At 38.5% G+C, this 15,691-nt stretch overlaps 1 protein-coding gene across 9 annotated transcripts in view; it reads left to right on the top strand.

Moving 5' to 3' along the window:
* The first annotated feature begins 464 nt into the window (after nucleotides 1-464).
* Nucleotides 465-15,691, top strand: part of LOC109406602 (cation-independent mannose-6-phosphate receptor) — a 236,869-nt gene continuing 221,642 nt past the window's right edge. For 3 of the 9 annotated variants that reach the window (XM_062844420.1, XM_062844423.1, XM_062844419.1), the window contains exon 1: nucleotides 14,589-15,295. The gene's annotated coding sequence lies outside the window, so the exon portion shown is untranslated. Of the gene's footprint in view, nucleotides 484-14,588; nucleotides 15,296-15,324; nucleotides 15,345-15,691 lie in introns of those variants that run through there. The other 6 variants (XM_062844425.1, XM_062844422.1, XM_062844424.1 and 3 more) reach the window with 5 other exon arrangements.

Raw genomic sequence — 15,691 nt, 5'->3', positions numbered from 1 at the left:
AACAGTTACCATAATATTCGATGTTAACTGTCATCCTGCTGACAAGGATGCTGATGATACCGTTTTCGCGGTAAGTATCATTAATGCAGCTAGCAAAAGCGAAAGTGAACAAGGAGCAACACCCATTGTTTGAAATGCCACTTTGCACTTATATATCCGCAGTTCGATTTGAATAGGTCGTATGTGTGCCTGCTTCAAAGCAAACTTAAGTTTTATTCAAATCGAATTCCTTATTTGCTGTTACTTTTTGTGGCTGTATTTTTTGCCGTGCCAGTGACCTAACAAGTTTCTGAAGGGATCAATGATGACAGTACGGTGATGGTGATGATGATAGTGTTGATCCTTGAAAGAGAAAGGCGGTACCAAAACAAAAAGAACGCTAGCAGCGCGTATTTTTTGCATATTTCACGAAGTGCGTTGTGTGTCCGTTGTAAATATCGGTTCGGTTGTATCGGTTGTATCCTCGCCCAAGAGGACCCTGAGGTCGAGTTGAAAAGTTTGTGTTTCTTTGGCATTTCTAGCGTAACATTTGAAAAGGGCCTATCTGCAAAACGTAAATATTGAGAAAATCGCATGAGAAGATTACCTCCCAGATTAGTTATTCCTATTTAAAAAAGAAAGACTTTTTAGGTGTTTTATTCCATCTATTGACACATATGGGAATCTACTTTATGGTTCTGTGCATAATTTGCAGGGCTGTTACAGGTGGCGCGGATTTTGCGTTTTTCGCGGTTTTTGCGTTTCGCGCGGATTTGGCGCGTTTTTGATAATTTCGGCGCGGTTTTTGCGGAAATGGTTTTAAAATGCACTTACATCAAATATGTAGACATGTAGCTCAACACAATCAGAATAAATAAAGAACATTTCCATATTGGAGTTATGAATTTTGTGATTGAGTAAAAATGATGTTACTAGTCGCTTGCTTGGAGTGCTAAATAAGTTGCACTGCACTAAACGCTCAATTTTTGAAAACAGAGAAGTACCTCTTCTGAATTTCGTAGTCAACCTCTTGAAGTCATTTCTGTCTTAACACCCGGCTAAATTTTTGGATAGAATTTTTGGACGGAACCTATTTAGTAATGTCTGAGGTTCGAAAAACACTGAATCATGGCAAGATTTCTGCATAAATTCCTAGAGTTTCTTGGTAATTCTGAAATCTGTTTTTCATGGAATTTGCAAATTTTGGATAAACTTTTGATTAAATTAGAAGATCTCGTATAGAAAATCAAAGGTTTTGTAGTTGACTCTGTTGCTTGTAGATCTGTTGTCGAATCGGTTTTTGTTAAAAACTCTGGTAGAATTATCCTAAAAATAAACTCCTGTTGTCATGGTAAAAATTATCTTTGATTTCCAATCGGAGCATTCGTTGAGAGGGGAGTAGCAAGCACAGTTAATAAAGGGTTTCTGGTAGAATTGTGGAGGTTTTTTTTTACATGAAAACATGAAGCTTTTGAAATCCTATGCAGGACATTCTTGCTGAAATCTTTACTGAATTTCCAAGGTATGGACAGAAACTCTTATCTTAAATTTCTAATAAATTAATACTTCTCTACATACCTTTTGCTCAAAGGTGAGAACATTTGCCTGACATTTTTTATGAAAAGTTTCTAATAAATATCACCCTTAGATTTAATTCCTTTTGGAATTGATGATTTATTTAATCAATAGATTACGCTAAAATCAATTACTTAATTTGTATCTTCACAAAAAAACTGAAAATTTTCTTGTAGTTCTCTCGAACAATCTTCTGAGACTTATTACAGATTTTATAGCAGGATTTCTACAATAATGTTGGTTATAATTATTTCGAAAAAATCTCCATTTTGGAACTATTTCAGGGAACAGGAAATCCCATTCTCGTAAAATAGTAGTCACCCTGATTGGCCAGCAATCAAAGAACTATTTATTCGAAACTTTTTATTCCAATTTGAAAAAAAAACTTTCCTGTTTTCAACATTTCTTGGTTGATGTGGAAGTTGCATGGATTAATAATAGTTAAAATCGGGTTTAACATTAGAAATGATCTTCATCAGGAGTGCAACAAATAACATGCTCGAAAAATTGAAAAATTCAGGCTTTTTATGAGCTTGAGTCATCAATATCATATGTTTTTGTACTGGCGCGGATTTGATGACCTCGGCGCGGATTTCAAATGGCTTGGCGCGGATTTTGCGGTTTCCAAATCGACAATTTTGTAACAGCCCTGAATTTGCATCATACTATACCAAAAATTCAATAAATAATGTATTTTGAACATGAACGGCAGATAGGCCCTTTTACAATCTGAAAATCAGTTAGGCCCTATCAGTTAGGCCCTTTTATCGTCGGCAATTTCAGTTAGGCCCTTTTATTTTTTTCTTATTTTTAGCTTATTTTAATTATTCTGGATTATTATTAACGATAATTCAAGGAAAGTTAAAGAGCTATTCAAAATTATTGAAAAACATGAAAAATAACCCAAATTTATAAAAGGGCCTATCTGATTTGAAGGAAAAATTTCAGTTAGGCCCTTTTATTTTTTCCTAATTTTAGCTAATTTGAAATATTTTGGATTTATTTTCATCTATAATTCCAGGAAAGTTAAAGAACTACTAAAAATTATTGGAAAATATGAAAAATAATCAAAATTTACAAAAGGGCCTATCTGATTTGAAAGGAAATTTTCAGTTAGGCCCTTTTGAATGCAGTTAGGCCCTAAAAGATTATTCAATTTCAGATAGGCCCTTTTAAAATTTATTTAAAATACGGGTAAAATAGCTCTTTTCTCATTGATTAAGGTGTTATGGGATAGCTTAGGTAGATATTGATAGGAATAGTTCAAAATCGGGTTTGTTTACATTTTGCAGATAGGCCCTTTTCAAATGTTACGCTAGATTTATTAATAGGCCTTTTCATGTGACAGTTCCGTGCATGCATTTGTTTACAAAGCTTGAACAACAGATGCTAACAAGAAAGTGTCATCTTCATAGAAGAACTGTCAAACGCCCGAAAAATCAGCTGATTTAAGACGTCAAATGAAAAGGCCCATAACAAGATTCGAAAAGAGCGAATTAGGGCGATATTCAGTGATTTCAGTGCTTGGATTTAGTACGTGAAAAAGCGTGAATCATCCGCAGAGGCAGAAGAAAAAGAAACTCCGATGTGAAAACGGCTGATCATCGTCATCGTGTTTGTTGGAGCAGTGCTGCCAGAAATCTTCATAAAATTTCTGCCTTTTTGCGGTAGAAAAAAACTGCCGTTTGTATAAGCCATTTTACGAAATGACAACAATGTTGATAATGATATTGATTTTCACGGGTTATTGGACGCTACCTCCTGTCAAAATTCATTCATAAAATCGGCTCGTAAAATGGACTATTCACTAAATCTTTAGCAAAACACGTGTCGTATTTTGCAATGAGCGGGTTTGCACAACGAGCGAACGGGTGCTGTTCTAACATTATTAGAGGTCACTTATTGAGAGGAAGTAGTGTTGGAAAGGACAAAATAAAACAGGCGAGGCTTTCGTCCAAACTGCTGACACTAGGTCATATCAATAAAACTGAGTAAATAGTCTTAACTCAGATCTTTGTGAAGATTCACAGAGATTTGCTCTATGGCTTCACATAGATTTAGTTAAATAGTACTATCTTTGATAGTGCGGAATAGAACCTATCAAGTTCAACATTATTAGAACGCACTTTGGAAATTCTCCAGAGCGTCTTGGACAACCCTTCATATATAGGATCGCCCACGTCTAAGTCTGAGTAGTCTCTGCATTAACAGTTGAAGCACAGACAAACAGACGTGCTTTTGGAAGAAAATGCGATAAAAATCATCGTCACGCAAACATAATCGCCCAATGCTAATTTATGCTGTGGTACGCAAATCTACTGAGTAGATGGTGGTAGTGAGCAAACGTCAAACAGGAGCAAAAACGATGCGAGCGCCATGAGCGAGCGATTTGCGAACTACGGAATATTTGAATAATCCGTTAAAAGGTGAAACGATGGGAAGTGAGTAGAGTGAGACGTCTGTTTGTCTGTGGTTGAATCTTAGGCTCCCATGTCCCATCAGCCAGATAACCGGATTTTGCAAAACTAAGCATTATTTGAGGCAAACTTTGAGCGGCATGATGGAACAAGATGACTACATCAAAGATAAATTTCGTCATTCGCATTTGATTCGGTTGTGGTCGAAGGCAAGTTCACATGAGAAAACTCCTCTAAATGCAAATACAGAAAGAATAGTGTTGAACTCATCCACTGATTTACGGAAATCTGACCTGCGTCTTTCCGGGTTAACCTACATTCGTATTCCTCTCATCGCACTCTACATACCTAGCCCGCCATATCTCTTGGATCTCTTGGATCGTCTGCATTCATTAGGACACCTGGTATACCACTTATTTAAACATTTTATTGACTTTATGTTTCAACTGATGCACTTTTTTCTCTTTCCTTTCCCCTTTCCGTAAGAAAAACAGTATAATATATTGTTACATAAAGATCAGATGTATATGTATAGTAGCTACAATCAGCAAAGCTTTTAGCAAACCATTCAATTACAATACACTTTATTGTAACCCGACAGCCTTGCGAGTTTCCCGGTGACAAGTAAAAATGGCTTAAGCGCCACTCCCGAGGGAGACCACTTACCGAGATTGATGGTTGCCCGACCTTATTGAGACCCTTCAGGGTAGGGTTCATGTTTTTCCCAAATGAATGGGCGGGAAACGAGCTGGCTGATCAGGGAAACGAATTGCCTCACGACCGAAGTCGTGCAAATAAAGAAATTGGTGTACGTGAAATTGATTTCCGCCGGCGACAAAGTAAGGCTCGCGACGGTTATCATCACGAGAAAACAAGACTCAAACACCTCGAACGAATCTTCGTTCGATTGAAGAAATGTCCCTCGGTTGGATTGAGGGCCAACCTCCCCAGAAAATTACCTCCAAAACCTAAAAAAACTACCGGAAACGTGAAACTGCTTCTACATTTACCTCTTCAGATCTCTCCCACTAAAGGAACGACTCAACGACACTTAGGCTCAAACTACTCATTTATTTTATCGCATCGAGAAAAACCAATTCCACATCTATTTCAATTCATTTATTACAATTTCTATCCCTTCGCTTCTTCTACTTTATCGATATCAATTCATCTAACCTAGGCCTAGCTAATTCCAAATATACTATATTAACAATATAGGTCACTTCGCGTTTCCACATACAACGACAAGGAGACACCGTTGGCGAATGATTACAGCACCACCTGTTGTCAGAAAAAGTCAATAATTGCATTTTGATCAATTTTAGTTTACCGTGCAATGCGACATTTCTCGAAAAAGATGTTAGGGGTGTCGAAGTTTATTGTTCCCGAATAATCGATTAATAAATAATCGATTTCCAATATACGCAAACAAAATAAAATTTCATTAGGCAGCATTTATTTATTACGCAACGCTATAATCGACATTTTTTTACACCACCCCCCGTAACGTTTTTTTTTTTGGTATGAAATTCCTTTAATTTTTGTATGGTCCATAACGCTTGGGCAGATTCCTACCCATAGATCGTTACGTGTTTTATGGACGGCGCCTTAGATGACATCTACGAATACATCTATAGAAGAATTTGAATGCTCGCTTTACTGTAACGGCACCAGCATCATTTAATATCAATATTTTAATTTTAAACTCAAAATTATCTTATATTTTGCCCGAGATTTTGCCCTGGTGGTTGCTATAGGCTAATTCGGATGAACCCCAATTGTAGAGGCGCTTGGTGAGATAAGGAGAAAATCATTTGTTTACATAAAAACTCAATTTTTTGTCGTCAAATTTTACTCATTCTTTGCTCTAGAAGTTGCTATTTTCCATTCGCATTGTCTTCCATTATCATCACTCTTGATGGCCACGCCGACAGATACCAGATTGGTCAGCAAACAAAAAATCCGGAAGATCGCCCGCCGGAGGCATAGCAAGAGCTCCTCAAATTAATCACATAAATTGTTCGTAAGTACCTACCGGATCTAAGTGCATCTGAAAGAGAATTAAATTTTCTTTCCAAAAAGTGCTCGTTTGTTTCTCTACGATGCAGAATTCGATATGAAAAAGTGAAAAAAGTGCACTTTGCCTATGCTGCGCCATGTGAAATTTTGGAGGAGTCACGTTTTTCATAGGGTTGGTTCTCATTCTTGCCACCAGGAAAAAGTGAAAAAAGTTCACTTTACCTATGTTTCGCTTTGACGGAGTTGTACTTTTGCCAGAGCCCTCTGCATATGGTGGCAGGAATGAGAACCCTATGAAAAGAGTGACTCCGCCAAACAGTGCTATGGCGTAGTTTAGGCAAGGTGCACTTTTTTCACTTATTCTTATCGAATACATCGTAGAGAACCATACGAGCACTTTTTGGATAGAAAGTTTAATTCTCTTTCAGATGCGTTTAGATCTGACAGGTACTTACGAACAATTTATGTGATTAAATTGAGGAGCACTTGCTTTGCCTTTGGCGGGCAATCTTCCGGATTTTTTTGTTCGCTGGCTAATCCGATGTCTGTCGACGTGGACATTGAGAATGATGATATTTGAGGTCATTGCAAATGAAAAATCGTCACTTATAGAGCGGAATATAAGTTAATTTTGAAGACAAAAAATGAACTTTTGTTGTAAACAAACGATCTTCACCTTATTTCACCTAGCGCCTCTACTATTGGGGGACATTCGAATTCATCTTTATCACGCCAGAAAATGTTGAAGAAGAGAGAATAGAAATTGTTTTTATTTGAGAAGTTCAAAAAAATCGATTATTGTTTAATCGATTATTTGAGAAGAAATGGGCATCCCCACCATGCAATGACAGTTCGACAGAATAAACGTCATTCGGATAGCGCATGCATTTAGTATGTAGTAGTACCTCTTCTGCCGCTTGGTGGCGACACATTCATTAAAAAGGTGTCGCCAAAAATTTGTAAGAGTGACCTATATTGTTAATATAGTATATTTGCTAATTCATTCCCTCAGACTTTACTCTCTACCTGTCTTTCTCTCCTCTTTCTTCTTCGTGCGGTAAATTCACTTATGTGCGGTGCAACTGTTGGTGTTCATCAAAGACGTGCAATTTTATAGCAGCCAACTACTTCGCATAAGCGGGCGAACGGTAGGGCGCGGGAAAAAAGATCGGTGGGGCCACGCAAGTGGTTTGACCAGACTAGGGGCGAAAATTTACCATGCGCATGGGAAAGCAAAAAAGAGTACTCACGGTTTGACTTTACGACTGGCGTGGAGGCATCGGCGGTTGTTTTAGCTACTGCTGGCGAGTCACGTGATCGACACGCGGTGACTCCTGCTCCGGGTGTTCTCCTACCGGATCATTCAATTGCCGTGCTCAACGGCGCCTCACACGTGGTTCGTGGTCTTCCGACGGGATACAGCCGTCGATCCACTGGTCGTCACCAGCGGTGGCGTCGAGGTAGCGAGCGTGCTCCTCACGCGGGGGATTCCGATTCGAAACCGGTCCTGGTCGCTTCGAAACTTTTCCTTCACGTAAACTTCACTCCTTCACTCTACTCACGGTATGGTTGCCGATACGAAACCGGACTTCGCTGTTGCCGCCCTGCCAAGGGCGCGGTATTGACGGACGCTGTCCCTCTGGCCCACGTGTATCGCCGGGCCAAACTCCGAAGCTGGAAAGCGGGGTCGAAAACGGTCGCTAACTTGATGGTGTGGTGTGACGGGCCTCGCAACTTGCCACGAACCTGTTCAAAAGAATGCCGTTGCACGACACGTGACTTATTTGCACTATTTGCACATATGGAAGCACCTTAGTTACCTGTCGCATTCAGGGTTCAACACTCGCAGTGAATAACCGCCTTTTCGCACAACGCACTAATACGGCACTTGACTTTGCCTAACTAGCTATTTGAGGGAATTGGGAGATAATCTAAATTAGTAAAACTTCAAAGACATTTCACGTTTCTTAAGTTCACCTGAACTTTCACACTACGGCGCGGTAGACTAAACTTGGACCGATCTCGCCTTTTCCGCAGTCCAGAACGAAGTGGACGAGTCAAGTTCTAGGATCCTCAGAATAGGCGCGAGATATGAAAATCTTCGTCGCCGGAAATTACGCGAAATCCACGAAGTGGAATTTCGCGAAGGTCAAAAATCGCCTTCACACACACCACTTTCTCTACCCGTCCGGAGAAAGCATTCCATTTCCCTCTGAAAACCCGATCAATCAACTCGTATCCCTCCCGAACATCAATAAAAGAATCGAGAGGTCAACGATACTTGAACCCAGGTCGATGCCGAAGCGCACGCTTGATTTCTAATTTGGCTGTCGCTTTACGCTCGGCACCAGAATTACACAGGGCACTCATTCTGTTTTTGGTATGCGGAGTGGAGCAAATGAACACATGAACTCTAATTCGATTTCACTCAACTTGAGTGATCTATATACAGGGGGTAATTCAATGGACTAGTTCAAATTCTGTACAACTTCATTTATTAATTCATTTTCTATTTCAAATATTCGTGGTACCGCCACATCAACTGATGCACTTTTTCTCTTTCCTTTCCCCTTTCCGTAAGAAAAACAGTATAATATATTGTTACATAAAGATCAGATGTATATGTATAGTAGCTACAATCAGCAAAGCTTTTAGCAAACCATTCAATTACAATACACTTTATTGTAGATGGTACACTGTATGGTTCAGTAATGGGTTTCACCTATGGTTAGTTTTTATCCGGGCACCGTCTTGTCCTTGACCATGCCAGGAGACGCCTCCTCTTTCAGTAACGCCGACCATGGCGATTAAAGTTCCTATTCAGCTTCCATTGCCTGCTTGGAGTCACTCGTGTAACCAGACTCCAAAAACTTGGTGTCTCGACTGATTTCAATCCAGACGACTTTCGTGTAGTAACGTGTCGTCTTTGTATTGTACATTTTATTTATTAGTGTAAATAAAGTTATGTTTTAATCTGTTATTCGCTACACATGGGAGTTTAAATAGACAGTAATGGCTCCCGGCCACCTCGAACTCCAGCTCGTAACAGACCTAGAAAACGGTACGCCTTTCACCTCGAGTTTCACCCTTCCGGGTACGAAACGAAAACTATCTTCTTCACGTTCTTATCCAACTTCAACCGCTTTTCATTTTTCACATCCAACCATCAGGATAGCCCATGTAACAAGCCCTCAACGAACGAATCGGCACAGACAAACAGACGTAACTCTTAGAGGAAATTCATCAAAAACTTTTGCCTGCATGCATGCCTGCATGCCACTTTTGCGCACTGGGCCCGGTGCTTGGCCCGGTGCCGACCGTTTACATAAATGCAGCGTTATTTCGCAGTGTTTACGAAAACGAATTCAAATTCTGAACCCACTTATGGAAAGCTGAAGGTTTAAGCTTTTCAAAACACTAAAAAAGTTATAAAAACAATGCCCGCATCATTGAGAAACAGTCAAAAACGGAAACGAACCTCCGATTTAGCCAAATTTTGCGGCAGGCGCCTTCCCAAGTAACACAACTTGTTACATAATAGTTGAAAATTCACTTATAATACTTATTCAGAAGTATTTTTCTTGTTATATTTACTTTATTTCAAACACCTATATAATCAAAACAGCGCAAAAAATGGCGGCTTATAAAACATCTTTTAAGTTACATAAGATGTATTCAATTACACTTATAGGACTGAAAGTGACGTTTGCCGTGCGGTAATTGTTATATTTATATTATATGTCAACAATAAAAACTTGCAAAATTCATTTATAATACAATCGTATTTATAAGTTGAAATTAAGCTACTTGCCAGAAATATAACTTAAATAATACACTTATAATACCATACCATATGCATATGTTGAGATTCAGTTTATTTTAAGTGATATAACTAACACAACAAACTTAGAAGATGAAAACCAATGTAAAGCGAAAAGTTGTCAGAAAAAAAAACAAACTCTTTTCATGAATAGATTTTATTTCTTCAACACGAGGCATATTTTCTAATTCATGGCTTCCATAGCTTCTAAATTATTCAGCTAAAACACAGAAATGGAGATTTCTCGGGAATGATAGTGATGTTTAATGTGCGATTCAAAATTTATCGTGAAACCATCATTTTTACTAGCCAGTAAATAAGGCGCCAGTGATTTGAATTAAAAACACATCATTATTCAACCAAAAAATACAGCTTTGTGAAGATGAATTGCGAACTTACATGAAAAAGCAACATGGCAGCTCGGATGAAATACTTACAGTGCTGTTCAAAGTGTTATAAACTGTGGCATGCACAATTTCAATTAAACTTACGAGCCAAGAGGAATATTACTGATAATGCCTCAAATGAAATTCCGTTATCAAAATATTAACGTTAAAACTGTTATACACTAAGTTCATTTTTTAAGCAATGGATGCGTCCGCGAAAAATCAGAACCATGTTATGTCATCATTATGTTAAAATATAATTTCGTACAAATCACGTTATACCAATAAATGAAATATTACCTTTTTACGTAATTTATTTAGATCAATCGGGTAACGAAGGAAAATACTTAATGTCAATTTATTTCACATTTTTGTTTCATAAAGCACACGTATTGATATTTGTGAACGGTACTGTAATGTGAAGAGTTTTACGGAAGAATTTACTCATGTCTACAAGCTTTGTTTTGCAATAAAGTTGAAATAACGTTCAAAATGCATTGTGACAGCAATCCAACAATGCATTTTGGTTAGGTGTTTCGTCATCATTTATAATGCGTCTGAATAACATTTCTTCAACCTACGCACATGAAAGTATTATTTTGATTTGGTATCATCCTTTACAACATGAAAATAACTGAATTATAACTTATTCTTTGATGAGGCTAGATCTGTCAAATGTCGAAGTATTACTGTCAAGAATTGTGTTGTTTACTTTTGTGATGGTTGGAATCTTTGACGGTATTAACAGCTCCCGTGGGATTTCCGATGCATTAACGCATTCGGAATAATCCAAGAGTGCTTCTGAAAATGTATTCAACGGAAGATAATAATAAGGATACTGGCTAGCAGAACGAGGAAGCCCAGCTTAGTGATAGAGCATGTGAAGCTGACAAATGGATACAGACGTTCACTACAGGACGGTGGTTTTAAAAATGTTCATTTCAAGAGGTGCCAATCACAACATTGATGACAATCGAAGCCAAATAGTTTGATATAGTGCGGATTTATCTTGTTGATGCGGATGGATAGCCGATTGAGTTCTAACCTTGGTTCTAACTGTCTTTCTTACTTCGCTTTTGGAACAGAGATCTGAGCGTACCTAAAGTTGTGTATGTTGAATGCTGAAAAAAAAAATGCTGCTCTCTCGATATATTTTCGTCAAGATGCTCTAGTAGTGTTACACAAAAGTATTTTGAAAGGAAATTTTATACATGATGAAACCGATAAGCGTAGAACATTTATTTGTGTTGTTTGTATTTGAAAAACGAAATTAGAGCTTACAAATAACACAATTTGTTTTCTGGAACTCATATATAACATCTATATTACATCTTTGGAAATGTGGATTTGAAAAGATGTTTTCTGTGTTACTTGGGTTTGTGTATACATGCAGGCGTAAACTCGAATGCTGTTGCATGTCTTTGCCGGTGCGCATGGAAATGTATGGAGAAAACGTGGTTTAATTTACAAAACAGCAAATAACTTTTGAAAGAAGAAAAAGACATCTCTAATTTTCTGATATGTTATGTATAAATGCCCCAGCTTTCAATTGATGCAAAAATTTTGAAAATCGGTGGTTGCCCTCATGGTGAAAAAAAATGTTTTGGTATAAAAATCCAAGATGGCGGCCAAAATCAATATAGCCGACCTAACTTTTTATTATTGTAAATAGTAGCTCTATCTTTCCTCTTTTCAACAACAATTTGTTTTGAGGTGGTTGTTGGAGAAACTTTCGAGTTATAACGGTTTATATGAGCCACCATTTGACCAAAATCGAGAGGTTTGCAAAAATTGTTGTGGCTCTAACTAACGGAGGGTCCATCAATTTGAGTAACCAAATGCATTTTTCTTACTTTTTTGGCGAGGGCTTTCAGAAAATCGGCACCTTAAAAATTTTTGAAGACAAGGTGTAAATAGTGGGCCGGTCTCAGCGAGAATTACCCAATAAATATTATTGTATTTTTATTGTAACAACGATTCATTTGACGCCATTCAATTAATTGTATTTGTATTGTAAGAACAATGAAAAAACCACAGACAAACAGACGTAACACTTCGAACATTTTTCGATTCAAATCATAGTCACAGAAACATATTCGCCCAATGCTAAAAGGACTAAGTTTGGCCGACCACCAACTAGGTGGCGGTAGTGAGCAAACGTCAAACTCGAACAAAAACTATGCGAGCGCCACGGTTGGGCAGTTGGCCAACTATCAAATTTTGAAAAAGACCGTTAAATCGGTGTACGATGAGAATCATCAGAGTGTTACGTCTGTTTGTCTGTGAAAAAACATTAAGATATATTGTTTTCTTTTGAAAATTGCCCTAAAAATGTCTCATATAAATACAATACATTCTATTGTTTTTCGCGAAAAAGTGTATGAAAATTTTCTTAAAATTTTATAGTTAAGATACATAACGACCACCATTTTTTATTGTAAAAGTGTCATTTACCATTCGCCGAATGGTATAGAACAATAGGGGTGATGGTGAGTGTGCCGTGTAAATTACAATATGTTTAATGGTGAATATTTTTCGAAAAATGGTGTTGTAACAATAAAATTTATCGTATTTTTATGATATTATTTATCAGGGTGGTGTCATTTTCATGAGCACACTGCCACCTGTTGGTAGAACCGCGCGCGACACTGTCGGCCACGATGGAAATGGATTTGACGTTTTGCTGACACGCACACTACTACACAAATTGCCTGTAATTTTCGTTTGCATCATTCAGCAACGTGTACACTGGCAAACGTCAAAGCGATCGAACACTAGCGCATCTGGCGGAACGATCGCGCAAATCAAATGTAATTTGAATTGATCGTTAAATGCATGTGCCAAGCCGTTTTGAAGAGTGTTACCATAGACTAATTTCAAGACCTCGATGTACCAAAGAAAACGATCAAATTTTCGGTGACCAGTCCGGTACCCAATAAATATTCATAACCGTGTATTTTTTTCCGTGTAAATTGCCTTTTGTGTAAATTTTATTTAGCGTGTTACACTGATCTGACAGCTCTGACAGTAAGGGACTAAACATAAATTACGTAAAGTGAGTACCGAGGATTGTTCACAATCTGCGAACTTGACTGCGGAAAAAATTGCGACCATGACGCCGCTGGTGTTACGCCTGTTTGTCTGTGGAATCGGTATTATGTTTCCAGTTCAAAACCGAATTAGCGACATTTTTCTTTGACTTCCGCTGCTTTTGTCTTGCGTTAAACACAATGTCGGAAGTAGGGCGCTGTATAGAGCACCAGGTGTACAATACAGCGCCCCACTTCCGACATTGTGTTTAAGGCTCAAATGAGAATCGCATATTCTCTAAAACTGAAAAAGCACTTTCCTCCCGAATAACGAAAAAGCGAACAAAATCAGCGTGTCCGATTGTCACAATTGACTAAATAAACAATCGGACGTTCTTATTTTCTTCGATTTGTGGATCATTTTGGGGAAAAGTGCTTTTTTAGTTCTGGAACATTTGCCTTTCTCAATTGAGCCTTAACGCAAGGCAAAAGCAGCGGAAGTCAAAGAAAAAATGTCGCTAATTCGGTTTTGAACTGGAATCATAATATTGTACCGAGCACTACCCAGGGGGTCGAGAAAATTTTCCCGACCGGAACGGGAATCGAACACGCCGTCTCCGGATTGGCTATCCATAGCCTTAACCACTAGGCTAATAAGAGACCCCAAAAAGAAATGCACTGATCTCAAATAACTCGGGCCATTTCTTTGCATACCTGGAATGGGAAACTCGTTTCCTGAATCGCTCCAGAAACCGGTTTTTCTACAATCGAAGGACTTAACATTATTGGTCGTTTAAGATAACCTTTTTCATGTGAAAACCGGGTAGATATAAAGTGATTTACTGGTAAATTTCCCAAAAAACTAATAATTATTAAGCAGATAGAGAACAAACTGGTACATTATTTCTCTTTCAAGCTTCCAAATTTTCACGACATAACCTCCCCTAATAGAAAAATATGATACAACGTGCTTAACAATCCTTTCGGGCTATCGTCTTGATCATACACAGAAAGGTACAATCATTCACCCTATCAGCAGTGTATAATACATTTTATTATCCGTTGCAAGAAAATAGAGAGCGAAAATGGTGCAAAATCGCTAATAGACCTCCGCTCGTACGTTTAATCGTTCTGGTGTCTTTTACAATAAGTGCGCGAGTGGGCCAAAGAATACTGCGCCGAAAACACCAACACGATTTACCGTACTGGCGGAGGTATACGAGCGCTCACGCTCAAAAATTTTCGCGCAACGCATAATATTAGGGTCTACTTTTAATCGCCAATTTTGCCAATCGTAAAATTTTAAACTTTCTTATTTTTGGCAGCACTGCATCTTGTTTTTTCCTGTTTTTCTCGCGTCCCGACGACGTCGGCATCCTTCTTTTGTTTACGTTTTCCATCATCGTCGTCCACCCGCGAACGAACGGCCCATCATCATCATTTTTGCGTGGCTTTTGAACAGGTGTGATGTGCGATTAGTGCGGAGCTGAGTGCGGAGTGTTCGTCGCGTTTTAACTGCGTGTTTTGATACATTATTTTGCGTTTCGGTGATCAATTATACTCGGCGTGCGGTTACAAATTGTCCAGCAATAACGAAAATAACACCGGGGAATACGAAAAGGAACGTAAATCCATATCGGTAGGTGACAAAACCGAAAGTTCGGTGTTTCCCGTATTTCGCTTTTTCGGGAAGGCCGTCGTTGACGCGACGCAGTGCAACACAACAGACGAAGTGCGCGACAGCAGAGCAGCGTGCAGTAGTCGGCAGTGAGCGAGTGCGGTGTTGGTGCAGTAGCGGTCTCGGTCTCGTGTCAGTGTCCTTCAAAAGGAAATCGGAAGGAAATTTTCACTTTGCGCAAATATAGACCAGAAAATTATTGTTTTCCTTGACGCAATTGCGAGTGAGCGGTGTGTGAATCAGTGACTGGGAAAAGTTCTTTGTTCCCTCAAACATTTGGGGTTGTTGTGTTGAAACTGGTTCGGATGGTGATAATTGAATAAAATCCTTATCAGCAGCAATAATAAGTCCGCGGGCGTTCGGCTTCGTAAGTAATCCTCCTATACGAAAAGGTGTGTAAATAAAAATACGTTTCTCGGTCTCGTCGACGCCGTTAGCAAGGTGTGTGCATATTGGTGTAACATGTAAAAATGTCTCAAACGATTATGTTGAATTTGCCCAAATAGCAATTTATGTACTGAATATATTCTTTGTCAAATATTGCGTATTTTACATAAATTGTAGCTTTTTCAAAAATGCTTTATGTTTCAGAAAGTCAAGCAAAATCCTGACGCAGAAACCTTCTCAATGGCTAGGTTTATTTTCAGTTTTTTTGCATCTTGACGAATTCTGTAAATCACTAAATTTTTGTTAATGGAATATTATTAGACTTTTTTATTTGCCTGATATTCACGGGGAGTTGTGGAAGAATTTCTGACCGTTTTGCATAAGTTCTGGATATGATATAG

The sequence above is a fragment of the Aedes albopictus genome, chromosome 1 (assembly GCF_035046485.1).
Source record: "Aedes albopictus strain Foshan chromosome 1, AalbF5, whole genome shotgun sequence".
Taxonomy (NCBI): Eukaryota; Metazoa; Arthropoda; class Insecta; order Diptera; family Culicidae; genus Aedes; species Aedes albopictus.
This window is presented reverse-complemented; position numbering and strand designations above follow the sequence as displayed.